The sequence below is a fragment of the Lissotriton vulgaris genome, chromosome 5 (assembly GCF_964263255.1).
Source record: "Lissotriton vulgaris chromosome 5, aLisVul1.2, whole genome shotgun sequence".
Classification (NCBI taxonomy): domain Eukaryota; kingdom Metazoa; phylum Chordata; class Amphibia; order Caudata; family Salamandridae; genus Lissotriton; species Lissotriton vulgaris.
The window spans coordinates 1998452006-1998479311 of NC_141693.1; the positions used below are offsets into that span (position 1 = coordinate 1998452006).

Consider the following 27306-nt stretch of genomic DNA (forward strand, 5'->3'; position numbering starts at 1 on the left):
TTAGAAGGCCTCCGTCAGACAGAGCAGGCGCTGTGGGTTCAGGCTTTGCACCCAAGTCATCAGAGGTCGGCCCGGTGGTGGGGGCAGAGTGCGCCCCAGCCCCGTGGACACCCCAGGACTCCTTCTGTTCTCTCGTTTCCTGCCCCAGAGCTGCCCTGCAGAGCTGACTTCCTGTTGCACCTTCAGCTGCAGAGGTTGAGTTTCATTTCGAGGGGGTCTCGCCCCCCGCGCGGCCAGCTTTAAGTAGCCATATTCATTAAAGCGCTGCCGGCGGGAGGCAATAAGGGCTAATCCCGCGCGCGCCCCTCGCCCCTCCCAGGAAGGAGAGGGCAGCTTAGGCTGTAATTAAAGATTCAAACCCTGCTCGCATCCAGGACACAGATACAGTCTCCGCGCCGGGCCGGGGGTTTCTCCAGTAATGAAGGGATCAGCGCCCAATAACTCCGGGGCGCGCGAAGCTCGTTTAATAAAGCACCGCGCAGGCGGAGTGCTGACGCTGCTTCCAGCCCCGGAAATGCAGATTCGCCTCTGGCTCTCCCCCTCTCGCCATCACTCCCCTTTTCATTCGTTTTTGTTCTCCAAGAATAAGGTTGGAGAGGTTTGTTACAGTCCAGGGTGTTGCCACTTACCTGCCTGAGCTGTAGTGAGGTGAGTGCTGTAGTGTTGACAGTCACACTGGGGCAGTGAAAGTATTTTTGAGATGCTCCTGAGAGGCCTTGAAGACTTTGAAAAATCTGGTTTTACTATTCAGCAAAGAAGAGAGGAAAGGTCGCCAAACTTCTCGCCCTCATTGTAACAATACGTCGATCTAGGTGGGCTGAAGGATGTGACAGGCAGACTCAATGAGGACATACACACGAACTCCTCCTGCAGGCAACCATTGATGACGTCATCATCAGTGGCCAGCCCAGCGATCAGGTGGACAGCTATCCAATCAGATGGGCCCCCCAAAGCAGCGTCCTGTGGACTTTGAAGGCAGCCTTACACAAGATCACATCACCAGGGAGCTCTGCCAAAGACGCAAGATCACACCTGTGATCTGGTAAAGAACATGAATTCATCACATAACCTTTTAAAGGGCACAAAATCCCCCCCAGTGACTGGTCCAGAAAACACAAGAACTCGACCAGTGACCAAGAGCACAAGATCAAACAGTAACCTATCCAAGAACATATCTGAGAAAACACCAGATCCCCACTGACTTGTCGAATAACACAAAATCACCAGGTGACCAGTCTCCAACACCAGATCACCCAGTGACTGGGCCAGGAACACCAGAACTCCCCAGTGAGCCGTTCAAGGGCACAAGATCAAACAGTGACCGAAGCAAGAATGTCTGTGTAAGAACACAAGATCCCTGTACGATCCAACATTCAACCCAAGATCACACATTCAATTCATTCACAAAGAAACTGAGCGACCAGTGAACAACACAAGATCACCCAGTGACCTGTCCAAGAATACAGAATCCCCCGGTGACCTATGAATATACACCAAATCACCCATTGACGCACTGAATAACGCAAGATTGTACATTGACATATCGAATGACATAAAATGACCCGGTGACCCGTCCAGGGAAAGTAGATCACCCAGTGACCTAGTGGTTAACACAAGATCACCTTTGTCCTCAGACCAATATGAATCCCATTGATGCACCCATAGAGGTGTCCAGGGAACAATATCTCCCCTGGTGACGTATCTAAAATTACAATATCAACCAGTGACCCACCGAATAATAGTGAGAACTTTCAAAGAGTGTGAGATCGCCCAGTGACCATCCCAGGACCACAAGATCACCCCCGTGATCACCCCTAAGGGCTAAGATCCCCTCAAGGCTGATCACAGAGGATCCGTGCTGAAGCACAGCGAGCCACTTCATGAGGCACTTTAGAAGCGTTGGAGGACCACAAGAACCATGCGTGGTACAGGAAGCCACCAGGAGTCAGGCCGATCCACTGGCGCGAGGCTCGACATCTGCAGCAGGTGGGGGCATCCTGCATCCCTCTGCAGCCATTGATGGTCTACCTTGAGGGACTAAGCTTGAGGAGAGGATGTGACCTTACGGCTAGAGCTGTCGACCTCGAAGCTGGATACTTGGTTCGAGTCTCTACAACGATGATCAACATCCTGTGATTCTGATCAAATCACTTTATCTTCCCGTGCCAAACAACAACAAAAAAGTATCCATCTGCAACGAAACTGGTGCTTATGTAAATCGCTCTCATTCCCGATATCTAGAGGTCATGTTCACTATATAAACCTCTTTAAATATATATTTTTTTAAACTTGGTCTCAGTGGTGCGCAGACCCCCTCCCCCACCCCCGTGCGGATCTCACTGTCACTGAAGTGCAGTGTCTCTCTGTTTTACAAGTATTGTATTGTATTGATATAGCGCTTACTACCCATGACGAGGCATCAAAGCGCTTTTTCAGCGAGTAGCACGCTACTCTGTGACCCATAGAGGATTAGTGTTGAATTAGTATAGTGAAACATGCAAGTACATTTTAAGTGGTGGATAGGTTAACCAGTTATTTGGATTTGGAATGATAGCAGAGGAAAAAAGTTTTGTATTTATATAGCGCTTGTTACCCCTGAAGGGTGTTGAAGCACGCTACTCCGGAAGCCCATGTGTGAAGTGTGAAGAGCTTGCCCTTGCCTTAATGTCTTTATCTGGAGTAGCGCTGAATGTCTCCTACTATCTGTCTCTTAAGTTTGGTGAGCCCTTTGTGAGTGTCTGTCTATTTTTCAAGTGCAACTTATGGCCTTTCTCTGTCTGGAGTGCGGCAATACTGTGTGTCTCTTACTATCTGTCTCTAAAGTTTGGTGAACTCTCTCATTGAGTGTATTTGATTAGCTCTAAAGCATGGATGGCTCTGTGAACTTCACACTCTCTCTCTCTCAGGTGTGGTGAACATTTGACTGTCTCTGAAGTGTAGTGGGGCCTATATCTTATTTACTGTCCCTGAAGTGTAGTGAGCGCCAAATGTGTGTCTGTCTCTCAAACCTGGCGAACTTGTGCATTATTCACTATCATTGGAGCGTGGTGAGCCCTATGTCCCTCTCACTGTCTGTTTCTGGTTATCCCTGAAGTGTGTTGACCCATGTGTGTCTCTCATTAACTCTCTCTGGTTAGCTCTTGCGCAAGGGCTGTGCATCTCTTACTGTCTATCAATCAATCAGTGGCACTTATAAAGCGCGCTACATACCCATAGGGTCTCAAGGCGCTGGGGGGGGGGGGGGGGGGGGGGTGCCGCTACTGCTCGAACAGCCAGGTCTTCAGCTTCTTCCTGAAGGAGAGGTGGTCTTGGGTCAGGCGCAGGTCGGACGGGAGGCAGTTCCAGGTCTTGGCGGCCAGGTAGGAGAAGGACCTTCCTCCTGTAGTCGCTCTTCGGATGCGGGGGACGGCGGCGAGGGCGTGGTTGGCTGATCGGAGGTGGCGTTTGGGAGCGTAGAAGTTGACTCGGCTGTTGAGGTAGCTCGGGCCTTGGTCGTGTAGGGCTTTGTGTGCGTGGGTGAGGAGGCGGAAGGTGATTCTCTTGTTGATGGGGAGCCAGTGAAGGTCTCTCAGATGTCCGGAGATGTGGCTGGATCGTGGGATGTCGAGGATGAGTCTGGCTGAGGCGTTTTGGATCCGCTGGAGTCTCTTCTGGAGCTTGGCGGTGGTCCCGGCGTAGAGGGCGTTGCCGTAGTCCAGTCGGCTGGTGACGAGGGCCTGGGTGACGGTCTTCCTGGTCTCTGTGGGGATCCACCAGAAGATCTTCCGTAGCATGCGTAGGATGTTGAAGCACGCCGAGGAGACGCTGCTGACTTGCCTGGTCATGTCTCCTTTGAGTGTGGTGAGCATTTGTCTGTCTCACAGTCTCTGAAATGGAGTGGGGCCTACGTCTCTTTCACTATCTATGAAGTGTGTTGAGCCTTGTACGTCTCTTACTATCTGTCACTTAGGGCACACATTATAGTTAATTGGGATGACTCTAGCTGCTGAATATTTATGGTTTTGTGTGTAAAATCTAAACCTAGCAATAACGTCCCTGTAACCTTTGGTTTTTAACTCCTTGCCTGCGTCGGACGGACCCCGGCCGTCCGACGTCACGGTAGGCGTGTGCGGAGGACGGCCGGGGGCCGTCCGAATCCCGCCCACTATTTAAATCGCCCGCACAGCGCAAAAATTTGCGCCGCATGCAAGGGGTTAAGTGTGTGTGTGTGTGTGTATATAAATATACACACACACACATACATATATATTGGAGGTGAGCAGATCTAGAGTGTTGCTGGTGTTGAGAGTGCTCTGTACAGGAGCTGCTTTCTACCTAAACTTGAGAACTACCCAGGGTTCTCAGCTTCTTTTTTGCATATTTGTTTATTTGTTTTCTTCAGTTTTATAACCATACTGATGTATACATCTTACATTGTCATTAAAGTACCAAGCTATGAGCAGGAGTCTTTTGCTTGGGGGGGCGCGACTGTGCCCCAAGGTACTCCTTGATACTTAGCTATTTTAACCCCTTCCCGCCGCAGCGCTAAGGGGGCGGGGGGGCCGAGCGTCGCACGCATGCTCGTGACGGAGCCGCTCCGTCATGAGCACAGCTCAACCGAGGCTCATGACGGAGCGGCTCGTCATGAGCATAGAAGGGGTTAATCTACTTTAGAAAATAATATTTACTTTGTTATTTATCAAGCATATCTTTTGGCCAAAAATATTGTACAGGGCAACTGTGGCCGTTCACAAAAAAAGTGGTAGGGTGCTTAAATTACAACTCAAGTAGAATAGTTATGGTCTGAATTAGCTCCATTTGTGTGTGGGCCATTGAGGAAGGCAGCTCTCCAGCTAATTGCATTTCTATAATGAGACACATACTGTGCCAGTGAGTCCCAGAGTTTCTTTCTAAAACCTAGATTTTGCTTGTTCAGCGATGATTCTGCAATGCTTTTACTTACCGAGAAGTAGTTAATCAGTAATGAGCTTATTAACTGAAATCCATTCTGATCCGAAAAGTACTGAAAAACTACTGTGTGTCATTAAGTCCTTTTCTTTACCAGCCTAGTTAAATTTATTGCTTTCACGGCAAGGAAATTATATTTTTCACGAAGCAAATTGGTATGAAAATTTGATCAAGTACGCACAGTTATGGTCTTCGTTAAGACCTCATGGAAGTAAACTATTCAACCTGTTGCTCCACCACCATTCACATGTCTTGAGTTGTGTAACTTTATATGCTAAGGTGCTTTAATATGATGTTAAAGTGTGTTGTCTGATTTGGGGAACATGATCTCCCATCGTCGAACTGATAACACATTTTGTGCTTGTTCGAGTAATCGCTCATATTTCAACAGAACATTCATTCTTTTCTGTGGAGGGCAGTAAGTGCGCTGGTGAGTGCACTGGCTCTGGTGGTCTTTTCATTCCCGCCAGCATTTTATCACTCTTCGACAAGAACGCAAGGTAAGGCAATACAGAGGGTCACCAATTGTGTGGTAACAGTAGACACAACAAACTGTACCTATGCACAACTTCACGTGTGTGCATACGTAACACAAGCTCTGGCCAAAATTCCCCCTGAGCCACTGGTCCTGATGAAAGCCAATGAAATTGGAACAGATTGGCTGAAATGTGTAAACAATTTTGCTTTGACCATTTTCACTTTTTCAGGGATGTGTGAGATCATTTTTCCTCAGTTATGTCCAATAACTCTTTTTAACCCTACTCCAGGGTCTGCATAATAAATACTCTGGTATCCTGGACGTAGTTGTAAAGCTTCACATTCATGTTACTTCCTCACTTCAAATCAAACCTGCTTCGCTGTAATCAGGCATCAAAGCACACCTAGGAGGCACCCGGCCCCCAAGTGGGAACCCAAGGATTAAGCATGTCACCAACCAGGTTGGTGGGTGAGGGTTCTTTATAAACCTAATGGGTTTTCTGTAAGGGAGACTTCTTTGATGACCAAAATCTTTAGTCTATCCTAGGTAAACCTGAGCTCGTTCTGTTTATTTTTAGAGTAAGCCGTAGGGGAGACGAACAAGCCCCTCCGTTCCCTTGTCTTTCTTGATAATATGTTAACAGTAGACACTCAGGGCTGACCTCTCTTGTGGGCTTGCCACAGAGCTGAAACAGGGCACTTGCGTTATTAGGCCGCTTCAGGGATGGCCCTGTGTGCTAATCTGTTTCTGTAGTAGGGGATCTTGGTGTATAGTCATAATCTAGTGACTAGTCCCGCCCATGTGCATGGACCCCGGAGCAATCAAAAATAATCGCTTAAGCTGTCTTCAATGCAGTCCTGCATAGACACTTAACCCCTTAAGTGCTGCCTCGGTGCATTGGCCGACGCCAGCACTACCTCCCCAGTGCTGCGCACGACCATTGTACGTCAATTCAGCACTAGTTCTAATGGACAGCACAGCACTGGGGAGGAATGTTTAATAGCAGTTATGAGGTTAAGAGAACATTAAAGACAATAATGCTGCCTATAAACACAAGGCTACACTGTCCAGTACTTCAACTAGAAATGCATAGGATATATCACCAATCATCACATTTAATACAGTCTGCTAAGTTTCACCAATAGAGAAACTTTCCCCCTTAACAAAATCCTTGAAATGATAGAGAGGAAGGGATGGATAGACAAGCCCCATAGGCTGTCATTATCTGTCTGGAAAAGGGATACCGTGCCTTTAAGGAGCTCTCCAGAGCCCCTCGGTATCCCATGATGCACAGCAAACTCCTTTTACTCTCAGTTCTGTTTCGCGGCTCCTGCTAGCAGGACCCTGGAGCATTGAGCTCTCCCTTTTTTGGGTTTAATTCGATTTTTTTGACTTTTTTTAAAGTGCTTACAGTGTTCACTCGACGTCTGCCTTATCCTTCTTTTATTTGCTGGGGTTTTTTACCAGTTTCTTGCCCCTTTTCTGTCGAAAATGCCTGCATTATTCGACAGGTGTCCGGAGTGTGCCAAGAAGAAGGCCAGATCAGATGTCCATAGAGTGTGCATCCTTTGCCTCCCTTCATCTCATGTCCCGGAGGATTGTGAGATCTGCAGGTCCTTTCCAAAAGGACCCTGAGGGACAGAGAGAGGATCCGGCTCCAAAGTCCAGAGCAGAGGAGGCTTCAAGATGAAGGTGGGTCTGGGCATGGGTGGACTTGATCTGGGTCCTCTGCCCGTGCTGAGACCTCTGGGGGGCTCCTCAGTCAAGAGAAGGCCAGGAAACGGCACAGATCTCCGTCAACGTCGCGTCGAGAGGATTGACCACCGTGTGCTCCCAGTCGACCCAGGGCTCTGGGTCGAAGCGGCGTCGACGTTAGACGTCGAGGGTGCTGACGTCGAGACCTCAGACGAGGTCGACGTCGAGAACTTCATCAAAGTCGAGGAGGCGTCGACGTCGTGATGGGTCCAGGCACCGGCGCTCGCCGTTGAGGCGTCACCGGCATTCGCCGTCGAGGTCTACTCGGCGTTCGACGTCAAGGAACAGACGATCGACTTAGAGGAAAAGGAGATAGACGTCAAGATCTAGGAGATCGACGTCGAGGGATGTGTCGGCGTTGAGGCATTCGACGTCGAGGAAAAAGGTCGACGTCCGGAAGGGATAAGTCAACCTCCAAGAGGTGGTCCAGGGCAAGGATGGCGTCCCCGGGCATAGTGGTCAGTCTGTCCTCTGCTTCTACAAGCCCCCGGTCGCGGCGGCGCCGGCGTTCGTCTGGTAGAAGGTCTGCCGCTAGGACTTCATTGCGAAGACCTTCAAAGAAGAAGAGAGTGGTTAGATCGTCCGACTCAGAGTATTCTCAAATCTACTCACCTTCTCCGGCAACGTCTCCAACTCTGTTGCCACAGAAGAGTCCTTCTCTTCCACCACCTCCGCTTCCGAAGACTCTGCCTCCTTCTTTTCCTCCTCTGCCGAAGACTTATTCTCCTCCTCCACCGCATCGTTCTCCGCTTCCTCCACCGCGGCCTCCTCCGAGGTCCATATCGCTGCCGCTCTTCCCCTCACCACCTAAGGGGATACCACAGCCGAGGACTCCGGCCCTGCCTCCGCAGCGTCCGCCTCCGACCAGGCAAGTGGATCGGCCGAGACCTAGGAGGTCCAGATCACGATCCAGATCGCGATCTAGGTGAAGACATTGCACTAGGAGTGGCCGTTCATCGACACGTTCCCGGCGTTGCCACAGAAGAGACAGGTTGAGATCCAGGCATACGGATTTGTCCAGTACTAGGGGGTATTCACCCACACTGTCGGATTCTCCCCACACGAGAGTATCGCCGGTGGACGATATTGTATCTTTTCAAGAGGTGCTCCTGCGAGGAGCGCTGAATCTGGGTATTACCCTGACGCTGCCCACACCATCTAAGTCAGTGATCTTCGAGACACTACATAAGCGGCAGCTGTCTCGACCACTGTTGCTCTTGGTGCCGGGACTGGAAGAGCCGGCAATGGAACTTTTTCTGACGCCGGCGTCAACAAGATCTGCTCCCTCCCGGCTGCAGAAAAAATACAGGGCTCCAGACTCCGATCCGGCGTTCCTTAGATCGGACCCGGTGCCGGACTCAGTGATTGTCACTGCGGCGAGGAAACAGCACGCTACGGCCCCTTCCTCTACGGTGCCTCTAGACAAAGAGAGCCGTATGATGGACTCGGCGGGGCGTAAGGTGTGCGGCACGGCTGCTACTTCAATGAAGGCTGCTAGTGCCGAGGCTCTCCTGGGTTGTTACTACCGGTCGCTATGGGAGTCCCTGCAACAGTTCCTGGAGCTCCTTCCCAGGGACAAAAGGGAGGACTTTCAGGAGATCATAAACAAAGGAATGATGGCGTCAAACCAAGTGATCAGCGCTGCTGCGCATTCCTCCTTATTGGCGGCGCATGGCTACTGCCACGGAATCAACCTGCGACGGCATGCCTGGTTGTGCCTGACATCACTAAAGCCAGAAGCACAAAAGAGGGTCGCCAATCTGCTGTTCTCTGGTGCTACACTGTTTGGGAAACATGCAGACGAGGAGATGGCCCGCATGAAGGCGGAGGCTGAAACCCTGACAGCTGTCGGGTTGGAGAAGCCAAAAGAACAAAAGAAGACTTTCCGTCTTTTCCAAAGGCGATTCGGTGCAGAGGGCAGGGGCATCAGACTGGGCAGCAACAACATCAGCAGCAGCAGTACCAGCGGCGCCCGTTCCAGAAGAGGCAGAGGGGTAGAGGCGGCCAGCAGTTCTCCTCGACGCCTAAAGGCCCTGAGGTGCTACTTCCCCCTCGTGTGTTACCCGCTCCGGTGGGGGGGAAGCATACAAAATCACTTGGCATAGTGGAGAAAAATTACTCGGGACAAGTGGGTGCTGAATATTGTTTGCAAGGGATACAGTCTTCGTTTCCTCAGCCCGCCTCCAGCGATTCCAACGGTTTGCTCGCAGTACCAGCTGCGCGCGCTTCAAGCAGAGGCCGATACCCTGTTAAGCTGTTAAGAAAAAGGGCGATAGAAGACTTTCCTTTGTCTCAAAGGGGAAAGGGTCTTTACTCACGGTTCTTTCTGGTATGCAAGAAAGACAAGAACGAGTTCACGCCCATTCTGGATTTGCGGCAAGCAAACAGATGGATTCGCAGAGAAAAGTTTTGCATGCTGTCATTGCACAAGATCTATCCTCAACTGCAGAGGGGAGACTGGCTTTGAGCAATAGATCTGCAAGATGCGTACTTCCATGTGCCCATTGCATGTAAACACCGGACGTTCCTGCGGTTCCTGGTCGGCACCAATTACTACCAATACACAGTACTACCTTTTGGACTGAAGTCCACTCCTAGGACCTTCTCAAAGTGCATGGCGGTGGTGGCAGCGCACCTGGGAAAGAACAAGGTGTTTGTCTATCCGTACCTGGACGACTGGCTGATCAAAGCCTCCATCTTCCAGGAAGCGCAATTGCACTTCTACAGGACGGCTGTCCTGCTGAACCAACTGGGATTGCACATAAACATGTCCAAGTCTGTTCCGACTCCTGTCCAGTGCCTGCAGTACTTGGGAGCTTCCATCGATACCCTCTTAGCAAGCGTGTCTCCTTTGGAGGAGAGATGCTTATCGATCCTTCGGAAGGCTCAGGCTTTCATGGATGCTCCCTCTACGACAGCATCAAGAGGAGGAACACGATTTAATGCCCGATTAAAAAAGCTTAAGCCAAAAAGAATCTAAGCTTAAGAAGCCATAACGTCAAAGCTTCAAAAGAGCGAAAGCTTCAGTGTTTGAGACACCGACCGTACCAAGAGGAGCAACACGTTTTAATGCCCGATTAAAAAGATAAAGCCAAAAGAATCGAAGCTTAAGAAGCACAACACGAGTCTACACCCAGTACAAATAAAGCGACAACGATGTTAAGAGCTTGACGAGAAGAATCCTACTCGGAGCTGACTTTTTTATATACAGAAATATTACCGAGAGGACGTCCAAACTTGAACAACCTCATTGCTATCAGCCTCGAACTGAAGCAGGAAATACATTGGGCAGCCACGCTAATATTCAGGGAGCAGCGTATTGGCTTTGAATCACGCTTAGGCAACATACTACAGGTCAAATCCTCTGCAATCTAAGTCGGGAAAGTTAAGCTACAATTGATTTAAATAAGAAAAATGCAGAATTCCTGAGGAAGGCGAACGGCAGAAACGCGTTGAAAGGAATACTCTCTGCGTATTGTTGAATGTTTTAAAGAGTTTTTTGATAAGCAATAATCACAATGTATTATATGTAAAAAGTGTTTGTATATAAAAAAAACAAAAAAATGTGGATATATGTATAATCAATAGAAATGAAATAAGGAAAAAGAAGGAAAAGACATCAAAAAAAGATAAAATATAAATAAATATACTGAACAGAAATGATTTGGTAGAATTTTGATTCATCTTTAAACAACGTCTAGATTACTCAAAAAAGTATAAATGTATATAACCTGACTCACTCTTTTAAAAAAAATTGCACAAGATCTATCCTCAACTGCAGAGGGGAGACTGGCTTTGAGCAATAGATCTGCAAGATGCGTACTTCCATGTGCCCATTGCATGTAAACACCGGAAGTTCCTGCGGTTCCTGGTCGGCACCAATTACTACCAATACACAGTACTACCGTTTGGACTGAAGTCTACTCCTAGGACCTTCTCAAAGTGCATGGCGGTGGTGGCAGCGCACCTGGGAAAGAACAAGGTGTTTGTCTATCCGTACCTGGACGACTGGCTGATCAAAGCCTCCATCTTCCAGGAAGCGCAATTGCACTTCTACAGGACGGCCGTCCTGCTGAACCAACTGGGATTGCACATAAACATGTCCAAGTCTGTTCCGACTCCTGTCCAGTGCCTGCAGTACTTGGGAGCTTCCATCAATACCCTCTTAGCAAGCGTGTCTCCTTTGGAGGAGAGATGCTTATCGATCCTTCGGAAGGCTCAGGCTTTCATGGATGCTCCCTCTACGACAGTGAGGACGGTATCTTCTCTACTGGGGTCAATGGCTTCCTGCATCTTCCTCACGCCACACGCACGGCTCCACATGAGGCCGCTGCAGGAATGTCTGGAGGACCAATGGGACTAGAAGCGGGGGAGCTGGGACGACAGGATCATGCTGTCCCTTCACGCCCTACAGTCCCTGAGATGGTGGTGCTCAGCGGAGAACCTCCTCAAAGGGGTTCCATTCCACAAGGACATTCGGAGTCAGACTATCGTCTCGGATGCTTCTCTCCTTGGCTGGGGAGCGCATTCGGACCAACTACAGATTCAAGGAACGTGGTGCCCAGCGGACTCCATGTACCACATCAATTTCCTGGAACTCAGAGCGGTTCACTTGGCACTTAAGACCTTTCCATCCGTCCTTCCAGACCAACTCCTTGCTTGTGCAGACGGACAATAAGACCACAATGTATTACCTCAACAAGCAGGGGGGTTCGAGATCAGGCACCCTGTCCCTGGAGGCGCAGGCGATCTGGCACTGGCTGCTAGCCAGGGGACTGACGATAACCGCCACACATATGCCAGGTGTACAGAATGCTCAGGCGGACGCTCTCAGCAGACTCGTCCAAGAAAACCACGAGTGGGTTCTGAACGACGAAGTACTAGAAGACGTTTTCGAGAGGTGGGGCACTCCAGACGTGGATCTGTTCCCCACCGTCGAAAACAGAAAATGCCGAGACTTCGCCTTGTAGTTCTGTGGTACTACGGTCCTGTGGTTCTGTCATTCCGAACCTGTTCAATAAAGGTCGTCGGATATAGACGATTTTGGTATCAGCTGACCGCAAATGACAAGTGCGGTATGTACAAGTGTTTTCGTCATAATCGATCAATGAGAACACTATGTACTCAGGGATTTCGTTTGAACCCTCAGGTTCCATTTTGTGTGCGGCAGCCATTTTGTGTGATTGCCCTCACATAGGCCGATGACTATGGCCGAACGAGTCCTTGGGACACGTACACCTTAGCTGACTTCTGTGTGACCTGGCCGAACTGACTCCCTTGCCCGAGGCTGACCTCGCTGAGCCAGTTCCTTGTTAAGCAGCTGGTCAGATAAAGATCAAAGAGCAGGACATTGCTGAGTTTATGGTACATGCACACACCCTTCTATCTTGCTTCTCATCTGTTTCTGTTCCTTCCTTTATGGCTTAATTATTGATTTGGGTTGAGGTCTTTATGATTGGTTTGTCCGGCCCGTTCGAACAGGAATGTTGGATTTTGCCTTATCATCTCTGGGGGCTGGACAACGGAAAGTGGGATTGTCGTCATGCGATATGTTTGAAATGTCGTTTTTCCATTGGTCAGTTTATATGTAATTGATGCTAGCCAGGAATGTGATTTTCAGCATAAAAGACGATGCTCCGCTCCATAAATGTGTGCAGTCTCTAGCGAACCACCCGTGTCGTGCTTCGTAGATCTCTGTTCCTGGTTGCAGCCAATAAATTAGGTCTTTGACGTCATCAAGAAGTGTCCTGTGTCTCTGTTTGCCGAGGCAGGGGAATCCGAAGACATTGGGCGTTATCCCTGGCGCCGCTAGGTTCTAAAACCCGGTTCTTCAGTCTCCAGGTATTACCAACCGGGGATGGGGAATGCGCTATGGATCAGCTGGTCGAACAGCTTTCTGTACACTTTTCCACCCATTCCCCTGATTCCGGCGGTGCTCATCAAGCTGTCCCGGGCCAGAGCATGGATGGTCCTCATTGCTCCGGAGTGGCCTCGACAGTGGTGGTTCACAGATCTACTCCACAGGTCTCTTCAGCCTCACCTGCGACTGCCGTGTCGGCCGGACCTTCTCACAAAGTTCGGCGGGCAGATGGTGCACCCCAACCTCTAATCGTTGAGTTTGGCGGCATGGCTCCTGAGATAGTTCAATATAGTCACCTGAATCTGCCTGAGGATTGCATGAACATTCTCAAGGAGGCTAAGCGTCCTTCCACTAGGACGTCTTATGCCTACAAGTGGAAGAGATTCTGTATCTGGTGTACTTCCTAGAACTATGATCCGACGACCTGCAAGGAAGATGTGGTCCTTCCATATCTTTTGCATCTGGCTCAGTCTGGCCTTATTTTTCAATCGATTAAGGTTCACCTCGCAGCGATGACTGCGTACAGAAAATGTCCTTCACAGACTTCCTTCTTCCAGATCCCTGTGATTAAGGATTTTTTGGAAGGATTGAAGAAAGTGTTTCCTCCTGTTCGGAGTCCTTCGCCTTCCTGGGAGTTGAATGTGGTGCTGTCCAGATTGATGAAGGAGCCTTTCGAACCCATTCATAAGGCTTCACTGCAGCACTTGTCGTTGAATGCGGCTTTCCTTGTGGCCATTACATCGTCCCGAAGGGTGAGTGAGATTCAAGCATTATGTTGACAAGAAACCTATACTGTTTTTCATGCTGCTAAGGTTGTAATGCGTACTCATCCTAAGTTCCTTCCTAAGGTGATCTCTGATTTTCATGTTAATCAGACTATAACTTTACCTATGTTTTTCCAGAATCCTTCCACTCCAGCGGAAAGGTCTCTTCATTCCCTGGATGTGAGAAGGGTGTTGAAGTTCTATTTAGACAAGACCAAGGATATTCGTAGGTCAGACCAACTGTTTATTAACTATGGGTCGGTCAGAACTGGTCTTGCTACCTCGAAACAGTCCATCTCTAGGTGAATTGTGTCCTGTATCCAATTATGTTACCAGAATGCTAATAAGACCTTAGGAGGGAAGCCTAAGGCTCATTCCACCAGGGGCAAAGCGGCCACAACGGCTTGGCTACATAATGTTCCCATTGCAGAGATCTGCAGGGCTGCCACATGGAAGTCGGTCCATACCTTTGCTAAGCATTACTGTCTGGACACTTATACCAGGAAAGACGCTCAGGTTGGGCAGGCTTCATTAAGAAATCTGTTTGCACAGTAATGGTGTTGTCTTTTCTCCACCGCCGGTTTGTTGTTGGGATGGGCTTGCCATTCTATTCACTAGATCACAGCTTTCCAACCTTTTTGTGTGGGGGACACACTTTTTGGAGATGCATCATTTTGGGACACAGTAAGGCAGTGTAGCGAGCGAACGTAGCGTAGCGAGCCCAAACTACCTAACGGTGGTTCTGGGGGGTTGGGGGGGGTCTCACTCACTCTGTCTGTCTCCCCCTCTCTCTGTAACTGTCTCCCTCCCTCTGTCTCCCTCCCTCCCTCTCCCTATGTCTCCTTCCCCCTCTCTTCCTCTGTCTCCCTCCCCCTCTCTCTCCCTCTGTCTCCCTCCCCCTCTCTCTCCCTCTGTCTCCCTCCCTACGTCTGTCTCTTGTCTGTCTCCCTCAGTCTGTCTCCCTCCCTCAGTCTGTCTCCCTCCCTCAGTCTGTCTCCCTCCCTCCCTCTGTCTGTCTCCCTCCCTCCCTCCCTCTGTCTGTCTCCCTCCCTCTGTCTGTCTCCCTCTCTCTGTCTGTCTCCCTCCCTATGTCTGTCTCCCTCCCTCTGTCTATCTCCCTCTGTCTCCCTCCCTCAGTTGTCTCCCTCTCTGTATCCTTCCCTCTGTCTCAATCCCTCTGTATCCGTCTCTCTGTCTCCCTCCCTCTGTTTCCCTCTCTTCTCCCTGTCTTCCTTCCTCTATCTCACTGTCTCCCTCCCTCTGCCTGTCACCCTCTGGCACCTCACCTTGGCTTCCCGGGCACACACAGCTGCACCTTGAGTACTACGCAGGTCTTTAAAGGACCATTTACTTGTTTATGGGGCTTTGTTGTGACTCTCCTGCCCCCTCCTATAAGTGTGTCTCGGAGTCTGCGCTGCTGTGGCTGACTCTGAGACACTCTTTCAAAGAAATGCCTCCTAATTAGCAGTTATGTGCGAAGTGTCTCATCCTGCGACACACCCACCACTTGCAGGCGACACAGTACTGTGTCGGGACACACAGTTTGGAAAGCTCTGCAATAGATTATGACTATACACAAAGATCCCCTACTACAGAAGGAGTAGTTTCTTACCTGTAACTCCAGTTCTTTTGTAGGGGTATTTTTGTTATAGTCATAAGCGCCCGCCCTCCGCCCCGGTGGAGAAAATGGTACTGTAATCATGCTACAGGCCTTGCTTTATACACCTTCAAAAAGAACTGAAAGTAAAAGGAGTTTGCTGTGCATCATGGGATACCGAGGGGCTCTGGAGAGCTCCTTAAAGGCACGGTATCCCTTTTCCAGACAGATAATGGCAGCCTGAGGGGCTTGTCTGTCCATCCCTTCCTCTCTATCATTTGATTTTGTGAAGGGGAAAAGTTTCTCTATGGGTGAAACTTAGCAGACTGTATTAAATGTGATGATTGGTGGAATATCCTTTGCATTTCTAGTTGAAGTACTGCACAGTGTAGCCTTGCAGGTATAGGCTGCATTATTTGTCTTTAATTCAACCTTAAGTGTCTATGCAGGACTGCACAGAAGACAGCTTAAGAGATTATTTTTGATTGCTCCGGGGTCCATGCACATGGGCGGGACTATTCACTAGATTATGACTATACCAAAGATACCCCTACTACAGAACTGGAGTTACAGGTAAGAAACTACTCCTTCGCCAGTATCAGTGGGCCAGTAAGTTGTGTTCCTTCTACCCAACCATCAGAGTTATGCGTCTACCCAGAAAGGTAGCTCTGTTTCCCTTCTGACCATCTTCTGGCTTATTGGAGCACTCCAGCTTATCCCAGACGTCTTCTCTTTGATTTGTATTTTTTTATGTAACACCATATTCTTGTGAAGAGCCTCTTAAGACTTTCGTTGAACAGCAAATCCTGTCCAAAATGATCCACAAAAATGACAAAAGTAAGCATTCTGAGCCCCAATGAGGAGAGCCACCCCCTCTTCAGGCACAACATAACCTTGTTTTGTTCATTTTGTATGTATGTAGTATTTCAATAGTGCAAACCTAGCAAAAGACAGCAGAGCACTCCTTAGGGGAATATAAAAGAATAAAGTCAAGGAGTGATAGGAAAGGTAGCTGGTTTCTGAACTGTCAGTGCATTGTGATGGTGTTTTCTTTAAAGTGGGACGTCTTCAGGTCATTATGAAATTAGAGCAGCCTTAGGCTGGTACTGATACACATGGGGATGTTGATCCTGATCCTGAGTACATTCATGGAAAAGACCTGCTGTCTGTCTTTTTCTTTTTTATGCTTCTTATTCTGCGGTTGAGGGTGTCCTGGCTGTGGGCGTGTCTAGAGCCACTAGAGAGGGCCAGTTTGTTGGCCAGATAAGCTGGTATTGATGGCTTTGTAAACGATGCAGTGCGTTTTAAAGATGGCATGGACTGGCAAGGGGCGGCCATTGAGGTCCATGAGGATGAGAATGATGTAATATTATTTCTTCAGGCCAGGATGTAAATGTAAATGTAAATGTATTGGCATTTATATAGCGCACTACTTACCCGTAGGGTCCCAAGGCGCTTCGACCGCTGCGAAACCCTTCCTGGCTTCCCTGAGAGATGGTCCCTTAATGGGTATCTCCAGGGTGAGACCAGGCATCCCCGGCGGTCTGGTGGGGCCGTTAGTGAAGATGAGGCAAGCTAATGCCCAGAGTTGCCGAGTGTGATCGCTGATCAGAGTGGGCACCGAGGCGAGAGAATTATCAAGTCCGCTGACCTTGGTCCAGAAACCTGCCGCGCCGGGAATCGAACCCTGGTCCCGGGCCGTCCTCTGCTCTCGGGTCTGCCGCCTCTAACCAGTGAGCCACACTACTTCACTGAGGATGAGATGTGCTACAGTGTGTGGGATGCCCTAAAGGGTGGCAATTTGGAGCCATGCAGCAGGGCGTTATCACCATCCAGATTCAAACGTACGAGGGCTTTAATAGCAGTTCTGATGCCGCTTTCCGGGGCGTTCACTTTCTTTAGAAGAAAGAGCTGGTACCAGGCAGTCTTTGTTTTTTTGCAGGGTGATCCCCGAGGGTGAGGTTGGTGTCCAGGGAGAATTCTAGTGACTTGGCATTTGGTAAGAGTTGGGGTTCAAATCTGTCAAGATTCATGTGACTGAGCCAGTTTTGTACTTTTTCTTGTTCATGGTGAATGGCAGGAATCCTCTCTTGGTGGTTGAGCTTCAGGTAGGCTCTGGGCAGCAGGCTATTTGAGGTGTTGGATGTCTGAAGCAGAGGAGCCTTTCAAGTAGAGTTTTGTTACCTCACCTTAGGATGGAATGTCTTCGGATCTGTCCTACAAGGAGTTCAAGCTCGTGCTGCGGCTAAGAGTATGCCATCATCTGGTCCCTGCCTTGGCGTTCAGTAGGGTCTTGTTGATGTGTGGGTGAGACTCTTGGTGGTTTCGTCCCACCGTTGGGACGTGCAGGACAGTGTGGAGGATGCCGGCTCACTTGTGGCCAGATATCATTTGAGCTCCATTTTGCCAAGGCCATCGTTCTTTCCCTTTGGACAGCACCTCCCGTAAAGCTGGACCTGCAAGCAGCCCTCCCACATACAACACCTTGTTCTCTTTGCGCTTGCACAGTGGAGGTCTAAGTGTAATATTGTGGTATCCGCTGGGGGAGCGTAAATCGCTCTATTAGCGCTTAATTCTGGACCTATGCCATTCTTTAGTGGGTCTCAAAATGACAGCGTGTTGCTGCGTGGCCCGACATGCCATGCGTCCATTGAGAAATGCTGCTGACGATACCACTCGTGCTGCACCATCACCAACACTTGTGCCACCCCTCTGTCACCACCACCCGTGCTATGCCTCCGTCACACCACCTGTGCCACGCCTCTGTCACCACCACCCATGCAACACCTCCATCACCACCACCCGTGTCCCGTCCATCACCATCACCGGTGCCACCTCTGTCACCACCACCCATCCCACCTCTATCACCACCACCCATGCCACCTCTATCACCACCACCCATGCCACCTCTATCACCACCACCCATGCCACCTCCGTCACCATCACCCAGGCCACCTCTATCCCACCACCCTTGCCACGCCTCCGTCTCCACCACCCGGGCCATGCCTCCATCACCACCAGCATTCCATGCCTCTGTCACCACCACCCGTGCCACGCCTCAGTCACCACCACCCCGCCTCTGTTACCACCACCCGTGCCACGCCTCTGTCACCACCCCCCCTACCCCGCCTCTGTCACCACCACCCGTACCACGCCTATATCTCCACCACCCGTGCCAAGCCTCCATCACCACCACCCGTGCCACGCCTCAGTCACCACCACCCCGCCTCTGTCACCACCACCCGTGCCACGCCTCTGTCACCACCCCCCTACCCCGCCTCTGTCACCACCACCCGTACCACGCCTATATCTCCACCACCCGTGCCAAGCCTCCATCACCACCACCCGTGCCAAGCCTCCATCACCACCACCCGTGCCAAGCCTCCATCACTACCACTCGTGCCATGCCTCCATCACCACCATCCGTGCCATGCCTCCATCACCACCACCCGTGCCATGCCTCCGTTACCACCCGTGCCATGCCTCTGTCACCACCACCCGTGCCATGCCTCTGTCACCACCACCCGTGCCATGCCTCCGTCACCACCACCCGTGCCATGCCTCCGTCACCACCACCCGTGCCATGCCTCCGTCACCACCACCCGTGCCATGCCTCTGTCACCACCACCCGTGCCATGCCTCCGTCACCACCACTCGTGCCATGTCTGTCACCACCACCCGTGCAACGCCTCTGTCAGCACCACCCATGCCACGCCTCTGTCAGCATCACCCATGCCACGCCTCCTTCACCACCACCTGTGCCATGCCTCCTTCACCACCACCTGTGCCATGCCTCCATTACCACCACCCGTGCCACACCTCCATTACCACCACCCGTGCCACACCTCCATCACCACCACCTGTGGCATGCCTCTGTCACCACGACCTGTGCCACACGTCTGTCACCACCACCTGTGCCACACGTCTGTCACCACCACATGTACCACGCCTCCGTCACCACCACCCGTACCACGCCTCCGTCACCACCACCCGTACCACGCCTCCGTCACCACCACCCGTGCCATGCCTCCGTCACCACCACCCGTGCCATGCCTCTGTCACCACCACCCATGCCATGCCTCTGTCACCACCACCCGTGCCATGCCTCTAGCACCTGTGCCACCTCAGTCACCACCACCCGTGCCACCTCCGTCACCACCACCTGTGCCATGCTTCTGTCACCACCACCTGTGCCAAGCTTCTGTCACCACCACCCGTGCTACACGTCTGTCACCACCACCCGTGCCACCCGTCTGTCGCCACCACCCGTCTGTTGCCACCACCCGTGCCACCCGTCTGTCGCCACCACCCGTCTGTCACCACCACCCGTGCCACACGTCTGTCACCACCACCCGTACCACGCCTCCGTCACCACCACCCGTGCCACACCTCCTTCACCAGCACCTGTGCCACCTCCGTCACCACTACCAGTGCCATGCCTCTGACAACACCACCCATGTCACGCCTCTGTCACCATTACCCCTACCTTGCCTTTGTCACCACCACCTGTGCCACGCCTGTCACCGCCGCGCCTCCGTCACCACCACCCGTGCCATGCCTCCGTCACCACCATCCATGCCTCGCCTCCATCACTACCACCTGTGCCATGCCTCCATCACCACCACTGTGCCATGCCTCCATCACCAACGTGCTATGCCTCCGTCACCACCACTCGTACCACGCCTCCGTCACCACCACCCGTGCCACACCTCAGTCACCACCACCCGTGCCACGCCTCTGTCACCACCACCTGTGCTACGCCTCTAGCACCCGTGTCACCTCCGTCACCACCACCCGTGCCAAGCTTCTGTCACCACCACCTGTGCCACGCTTCTGTCACCACCACCCGTGCCAAGCTTCTGTCACCACCACCCGTGCTACCCGTCTGTCACCACCACGCGTGCCACCCGTCTGTCGCCACCACGCGTGCCACCCGTCTGTCGCCACCACCCGTCTGTCACCACCACCCGTGCCACACGTCTGTCACCACCGCCCGTACCACGCCTCCGTCACCACCACCCGTGCCACACCTCCTTCACCAGCACCTGTGCCACCTCCGTCACCACTACCAGTGCCATGCCTCTGACAACACCACCCATGTCACGCCTCTGTCACCATTGCCCCTACCCTGCCTTTGTCACCACCACCTGTGCCACGCCTGTCACCGCCGCGCCTCCGTCACCACCACCCGTGCCATGCCTCCATCACCACCATCCATGCCTCGCCTCCGTCACTACCACCTGTGCCATGCCTCCATCACCACCACCGTGCCATGCCTCCGTCACCACCACCGTGCTATGCCTCCGTCACCACCACCCATACCACGCCTCCGTCACCACCACCAGTGCCACACTTGTCACCCCTACCCCGCCTCTGTCACCACCACCTTTGCCACGTGTCCAGCACCTGTGCCACCTCTGTCACCACCACCCATGCCACGCCTCCATCACCACCACCCGTGCCATACCTTTGTCATCACCACCTGTGCCCCGCCTCTGTCACCACCACCCATGCCCCGCCTCTGTCACCACCACCCATGCCCCGCCTCTGTCACCACCACCCGTGCCCCACCGCTGTCACAACCGACCGTGCCACGCCTGGTCACCACCACCCATGCCACGCCTCCATCACCACCACCCATGCCCCGCCTCTGTCACCACCACCCGTGCCCCGCTCTGTCACCCACCACCCGTGCCCCGCATCTGTCACCACCGCCCGTGCCATTCCTCCGTCACAACCACCCGTGCCACACTTCCGTCACCAGCACCTGTGCCACCTCCGTCACCACTACCAGTGCCATGCCTCTGACAACACCACCCATGTCACGCCTCTGTCACCATTACCCCTACCCTGCCTTTGTTACCACCACCTGTGCCACGCCTGTCACCGCCGCGCCTCCGTCACCACCACCCGTGCCATGCCTCCGTCACCACCATCCATGCCTCGCCTCCGTCACTACCACCTGTGCCATGCCTCCATCACCACCACCGTGCCATGCCTCCATCACCAACGTGCTATGCCTCCGTCACCACCACTCGTACCACGCCTCCGTCACCACCACCCGTGCCACACCTCAGTCACCACCACCCGTGCCACGCCTCTGTCACCACCACCTGTGCTACGCCTCTAGCACCCGTGTCACCTCCGTCACCACCAACCGTGCCAAGCTTCTGTCACCACCACCTGTGCCAAGCTTCTGTCACCACCACCCGTGCCAAGCTTCTGTCACCACCACCCGTGCTACCCGTCTGTCACCACCACGCGTGCCACCCGTCTTTCGCCACCACGCGTGCCACCCGTCTGTCGCCACCACCCGTCTGTCACCACCACCCGTGCCACACGTCTGTCACCACCACCCGTACCACGCCTCCGTCACCACCACCCGTGCCACACTTCCTTCACCAGCACCTGTGCCACCTCCGTCACCACTACCAGTGCCATGCCTCTGAAAACACCACCCATGTCACGCCTCTGTCACCATTACCCCTACCTTGCCTTTGTCACCACCACCTGTGCCACGCCTGTCACCGCCGCGCCTCCGTCACCACCACCCGTGCCATGCCTCCGTCACCACCATCCATGCCTCGCCTCCGTCACTACCACCTGTGCCATGCCTCCATCACCAACGTGCTATGCCTCCGTCACCACCACTCATACCACGCCTCCGTCACCACCACCCGTGCCACACCTCAGTCACCACCACCCGTGCCACGCCTCTGTCACCACGACCTGTGCTACGCCTCTAGCACCCGTGTCACCTCCGTCACCACCACCTGTGCCAAGCTTCTGTCACCACCACCTGTGCCAAGCTTCTGTCGCCACCACCCGTGCCAAGCTTCTGTCACCACCACCCGTGCTACCCGTCTGTCACCACCACCCGTGCTACCCGTCTGTCACCACCACGCGTGCCACCCGTCTGTCGCCACCTTGCGTGCCACCCGTCTGTCGCCACCACCCGTCTGTCACCACCACCCGTACCACGCCTCCGTCACCACCACCCGTGCCACACCTCCTTCACCAGCACCTGTGCCACCTCCGTCACCACTACCAGTGCCATGCCTCTGACACCACCCATGTCACGCCTCTGTCACCATTGCCCCTACCCTGCCTTTGTCACCACCACCTGTGCCACGCCTGTCACCGCCGCGCCTCCGTCACCACCACCCTGCCATGCCTCCGTCACCACCATCCATACCTCGCCTCCGTCACTACCACCTGTGCCATGCTTCTGTCACCACCACCCGTGCTACACGTCTGTCACCACCACCCGTGCCACACGTCTGTCACCACCACCCGTGCCACACGTCTGTCACCACCACCCGTCTGTCACCACCACCCGTCTGTCACCACCACCCGTGCCACACGTCTGTCACCACCACCCATACCACGCCTCCGTCACCACCACCCGTGCCACACTTCCGTCACCAGCACCTGTGCCACCTCCGACACCACCACCTGTGCCACGTCTGTCACCGCCACGCCTCTGTCACCACCACCCGTGCCTCGCCTCTGTCACTACCACCTGTGCCATGCCTCCGTCACCACCTCGCGTGCCATGCCTTCGTCACCACCACCGTGCCATGCCTCCGTCACCACCACCGTGCCATGCCTCCCTCACCACCACCGTGCCATGCCTCCGTCACTACCACCCGTACCACGCCTCCGTCACCACCACCCATGCCGTGCCTCAGTCACCACTGCCCGTGCCACGCCTATGTCACCACTGCCCGTGCCACGCCTATGTCACCACCGCCCGTGCCATGCCTCTTGTCACCACAGCCCGTGCCTTGCCTCCTTCACCACCACCCGTTCCACGCCTCCGTCGCCACCACCCGTTTCACGATTCCATCACCACCACCCATGCCACATCTCCATCACCACCACCCATGCCACATCTCCATCACCACTACCCGTGCCACACCTCTGTCACCACCACCCATGCCACGTCTCTGTCACCACCACCCATGCCACGCCTGTCACCACCACCCATGCCACGCCTCTGTCACCATCACCTGTGCCATGCCTGTTACCACCACCCATGCAACACCTCCATCACCACCACCCATGCAAAGCCTACGTCACCACCACCCGTGCAACGCCTCTGTCACCACCACCTGTGCCATGCCTCCTTCACCACCACCTGTGCCATGCCTCCATTACCACCACCTGTGCCACGCCTCCATCACCACCACCTGTGCCACGCCTCCATCACCACCACCTGTGCCACGCCTCTCACCACGACCAGGGCAACACCTGTCACCACCACCCGTGCAACGCCTCTGCCACCACCACCCATGCCACGCCTCCATCACCACCACTCGTGCCATGCCTCTGTCACCACCACCGTGCAACGCCTGTCACCACCACCACCCGTGCCACGCCTCTGCCACCACCACCCGTGCCACGCCTCTGCCACCACCACCCGTGCCACGCCTCTGCCACCACCACCCGTGCAACGCCTCCGTCACCACCACCCGTGCAACGCCTCCGTCACCACCACCCGTGCAACGCCTCCGTCACCACCACCCATGCCATGCCTCTGTCACCACCACCCATGCCATGCCTCCGTCACCACCATCCGTTTCACGCCTCCGTCACCACCACCCGTTCCACGCCTCCGTCACCACCACTGTGCCACGCCTCTATCACCACCACCCGTGCCACGTCTCCATCACCACCACCCGTGCCACGTCTGTCACCACCACCCGTGCGACGCCTCTGTCACCACCACCCGTGACATGCCTCTGTCACCACCACCTGTGCCACGCCTCCGTCACCACCACCCATACCACACCTCCGTCACCACCACCCGTGACACACCTGTCACCCCATCCCACCTCTGTCAACACCACCTTTGCCACGTGTCCAGCACCCATCTTTATGTTTACCGATTTGTAAAGCGCATGGCTGCCCGTAAGCGTCCCAGCGCTAGTGAAAGAAGGAGTAAGTGAGTTAGGGAAACAACCATGTCTTGAGAAGTTTGCGAAAAGGAAGCAGATTCGGTTGAGCCCGAATGTCCAGTGGAAGAGAGTTCCACAATTTGGAGGCGTTATATGAGAAAAGGCGGCCACCGGAACGGGCTTTCTTGATCTTAGGTACTGAGGTGAGGTGAAGGTGAGATGACCGGAGGGTTCTGTTGGTTCTGTGGGGCGTGATAAGATCCTTCAGGATAGGAGGGGCCTTTTTGTGCAAAATTTTGTGTGTGGTACAGAGGGCCTTAAAATGCACTCTTTCTTGAATGGGCAACCAATGGAGAGACTTAAGGGAGGGTTTGGCTGAGCAGCGACTGCGCGTACCCGTGAGGAGGCGGGCCGCCGTGTTTTGCACGACTTGAAGTTGTGAGACCACCTTTTTAGGGGCTCCGAGGTACAGGGCGTTTCCGTAATCCAGGTGAGACAATATTAAACCTTGGATCAGGAGTTTTTGAGATTGGGGAGGCAGCAGCGGTAAGACTTTTCTGGAGGTCCGTTGGAGACCATAGTAAGTACCAGCTGTTTTCCGGGCTTGGGTGGCGAAGGTAAGACCTTCCTCCAGCCAAATCCCCAGGCTCTTAATTTCGCTCTTAGGAGTTGGAGGAGGTCCCATTCAAGGAGGCCATAGGGACTCCGGGCGGAAGTGGGATTGATTGCCCAGGATCATGATCTCGGTCTTTCCGCTGTTTAACTTCAGATGGGATCTATCCATCCAATTGGTTATCTCTCCAAGGCAAGTGTAGAGTTCAGGAGAGGGATGGTTTTGCTGACTAAGAGTACTACCATCTGGGTGTCATCTGCGTAGGTAAGTAACTTAATCCCCGACGGGGTGACGATCCTCTCCAGGGGGGACATATACACATTAAAAAGGGTTGGGCTCAACGACGAGCCCTGGGGAACCCCACAGTGTATAGGTATACTTTTGGAGGTAAAGTTCCCGTCCGCCACCTGGAAGGACCGGTCACTCAGAAAGGAGTTCAGCCAAGACAGTGCAACCCCTGAAATTCCCATACCCTTGAGCCTGTGGACCAGTGTGGAATGGTTCACGGTGTCAAAGGCCGCACTAAGGTCCAGGAGGATCACTGCCACTGACCCTCCTTCATCCATGATCGTTTTGGCTTCTTCGACCACCGCAACCATTGCGGTCTCCGTACTTTGGCCCGGTCTAAAACCCGTCTGGGAGGATTTAAGTAGGCCATTAGTCTTCAGGTAGTCGGAGATCTGATGATTAATTATCTTTTCTGCAATTTTGCTGATTCCTGGCAGTAGGGAGATTGGGCAGTAGTTGTTTAATTCTAGGGGATCAAGGTTAGGTTTCTTAATCAGAGCTTTGACAATTGCCTTTTTCCAGCTAGGTGGAACCATACCATGGGAAAGTGAGATATTGATCAAGTTGGCCATGTAAGGCAGAATGGTCGGGGTGACTAATTTTAGAATATTTAGAGGAGCAGGATCCAGTGGGGATCCACTTTTGATTGATTGTAGGACAGGTAAAAGCTTCTCGGGGGTTGTGGGGACAAACCAATCAAATTTGGCTTCTGGGCCTGAGGAGGGAATTCGGACAGGTCTTGAGGATCAATAGTCTCGGGAGGAGGTGATGAGAGAGATGAGGATTTTTTAATCTTGAAATCAAAAAAGTCGGCGAGTTCGTTGCAGCGGCTGGTCGAAGGGCCCACGGAAGGGGGTGGATTAGGAATTTTTAAAAGTTTTTTTACAATTTGAAATGTCTCCCTGGATGAATTAGCAGAAGACCTGATTTTTTCATCAAAATACGTGGACTGTGCGGTTTTGAGATCTTTTTTATAGTTAAGCATCATGAGCTTATATTCTAGCTTTTTTAAAGGGTCAAAGTCCTTTCTCCACGCCCTTTCAGATTTTTTACAGAGCTTTTTTTGGAGGCGTACTTCTGTGGTGAACCAGAGCGAGGAATTTTTACTTCTGGGTTTGCACGTGAATTTTTTTTCGGCAGAGTAATGCCAGTGTTTTCCCTATCCATGTTGAGAACTCGGAGTCGGCTGCTATGGGATCTAAGTCACACAGTGGAAGGGAGCGCTCCAAGTTGTACTTCCATTTTTCCGGGTCCAGTTTAGCCCAGGGGCGTGTTAGTTTGCTCGGTGGAGGTCTATGACGGGGGGGGTAGGAATCTGCCACCTAAATGTTATTAGATGGTGATCTGACATGGTATCGGAGACGGAGTGGAGATAAAAAGATCAGGAACGTTGGAAAAGATAGGGTCTAGGAGGCGACCCAGCGTATGGGTAGGAAGGCGACTTTCCGCGTATGGGTAGGAAGGCGACTTTCCAAGCGGAGTTGGTGGGTTGCAAGATCTAAGGCGAGATCCGAGACCAACTTGTCTTCCTTCTTATCAAAATGGAGATTAAGGTCTCCTAGAATCATGAAATTAGAGTTGATGGTAGCCAGCATAGATGAATGTTCCACAAGTGAGCTGCAGAATTGTCCTACGGAGCCCGGGGGCGATATATAAGAAGGCCCGATAGGGATTTACATAGGGACACTTGAATTGCAAATTGGACGTTTTCACAGTCTGAAAGGGGACTGCCTTGAAAACGGCAGGCAAGATGGTCCCTATAGATTATGGCTATTTCCCCTCCCTTGCCTTTTAGGCGGTCTAAATGCTGTATGAGGAAGCCTGGTGGAAGGGACCTGAGGATGTCTGGATCAGAGTTAGGTCCTAACCAGGTTTCCGTCAGGAACAGAATGTCCAACTGGAGATCTTCTAACATGCTATGGATTTCTTCGGCATGTTTTGAGAGTGAACTACAGTTAACTAGAGCCATGCAAACAGCCATGGAGGAGGATGGGCTAGGAACATTGCTAGTAAGTTTGAAAGGACAGTGTGTAGAGGGGCCATCCAGTGAGATGGAATGAGAGCAAGATGGTGCTGTCTTCGGTCTCATAAGAAGCAGAGCTTC

The 27306-nt window shown here is 52.7% G+C and overlaps 1 protein-coding gene across 1 annotated transcript in view; it reads left to right on the forward strand.

Annotated features, from left to right (window-relative positions):
- The window catches only part of MED27 (mediator complex subunit 27), a 939037-nt gene that overhangs the window by 372020 nt on the left and 539711 nt on the right, over window positions 1–27306 (forward strand). The window lies entirely within an intron of this gene.